This window comes from Anastrepha ludens, chromosome 3 (assembly GCF_028408465.1).
Source record: "Anastrepha ludens isolate Willacy chromosome 3, idAnaLude1.1, whole genome shotgun sequence".
NCBI lineage: Eukaryota > Metazoa > Arthropoda > Insecta > Diptera > Tephritidae > Anastrepha > Anastrepha ludens.
The window spans coordinates 71,815,541-71,817,284 of NC_071499.1; the positions used below are offsets into that span (position 1 = coordinate 71,815,541).

Consider the following 1,744-nt stretch of genomic DNA (forward strand, 5'->3'; position numbering starts at 1 on the left):
CAATTCATTAATTTATACCTTTCACATAAACAAATTAAAAAAAAAAAACAAAGGCTTCACAATCATACATATATATGTACATGCATTTACATTCCATTGTTAAACAAATAAGAAGGCAAACCTATTCACGCATTTTGCCCACCACTCCAAACTAAATTTAAAATTTGAGTTTTTAGCCGGTCTTGGGCATCTTCCGAATGCTTTATAAGGTTGAACACTTTAAAAAATCAGTTTTGCGACTTACTGATGCTAAAGATGCATCATTCTTTAACTACTCGCTAATAGCACCGCACAGCGTATTCAGACGATATTCGTCCCTTCCCCTTTTGCTTCTGCTCGTAGTTGTGCTGGAAGCGGTTTCTTGTTCTGCATGAATTATTGCCAATGGCAAGTTTTCCGAGACGGATGGCGAGAATTCAACGAGGGGTCGCTGATGCTCATACCCTTCATCAGAGTAAACCTCAATAATCGGCAGCGAATGTAACACGGCATCCTATATTTGGGTGTTGCTATCGGAGCTTTTGTTACAAAATGTCCTGCTATAAAGATGCAGTAGATATAACACAAAATGTAATTTATTTTTATTATTTTAATAATTGTTAAATACACTTAAAACTTGCCTTCGTGGTGCCACATGTCGTCGTAAAAGCGCCATCGACTCCGATTCAAATGCACATATTCTACTTTGCTGCCTGACGAATGCGTTGCCGCAACGGGCCCATTGTGACGGGCTTATAACTCCCATTCCCACCATCAACTCTAATGCTGAAAACAGTGAAGACCGCACGGAATTCTCTTACCGCAGCCCCTTACCGTGCACAAAACTGAGCAAAACTATTTCCCGTAGATAAAAGCTGTTTTAGTTGGTTACATACATACAAACTATATTTACAAAATACATCGGTGACAAAATGGATGAAGAAGACATCGAAATTTGCGACTTATTTCTTAATTTATTTCAACTACATACATATATATTATATATAAAAAATACAAGGACCAAAAAAGTGCAGAAGGTTTTATCCGTTTTTTTCCGCTAGGTCGCTTTGACTGGAGTGGAGCAAGTGACGGAGATGACGCTGATGTTGATGGCAATGGTGAATCTACATCATCAAAAAACTCTTCTGGTGGCACTATTGATGGCAACGGTGAGGGCATAGAAGTAGCAATTGAAGGTGTAAGCGAAGCTACTTCTGGGCACACATTTTGTGAGCACCTAATTTTTTAAGAAAACATTATTAGTCATCGCTTTATAAAAATATTCCAACTATACTTACGGTCGAGGAATAACATGCGGCCTTAAAAATGACATGCTTTCAAGCAGATACCACGGCCTCTGGTATTCTGCTCCACTGCCTGATGGTGTTTCTGATTTTCTGGCTTCTCTGCCATACCGATCGCGAAGAGCTAACCACCTCCGTCTGCATACCTCACCTTTAAAATAACTTTGTTATGAAACCTGAAATACTAGTAAATATAGCTCCCACTCACCACTTGTGCGCAGCTCCTTTCGGATCTATTCCCATATCAACGTTTTCCTTCCCTGGAACTTATATAGAGGATTGCTCTTGTCGTAGAGTTCCTTTTTGTCTTGTACTAGCGATACGAGATGCTCGTCGTTCAGCGCCATTTCCGCGTTTAATATGTTTGTACACAAATTTGTGAATATATATGCATATGCATGTGCTTGTATCGACACAATGTTGCCATTGATATTTTTGCTTACACACTTTTTCACACATCC

At 39.2% G+C, this 1,744-nt stretch overlaps 1 long non-coding RNA gene across 1 annotated transcript; it reads right to left on the bottom strand.

Moving 5' to 3' along the window:
* Positions 1 to 946: 946 nt before the first annotated feature.
* Positions 947 to 1,744, bottom strand: LOC128856555 (uncharacterized). The gene is made up of 3 exons (XR_008453842.1): positions 1,492 to 1,744; positions 1,278 to 1,434; positions 947 to 1,216 (listed from the first exon to the last, which is right to left on the bottom strand). It is a non-coding gene; the product is annotated as an uncharacterized LOC128856555 (long non-coding RNA).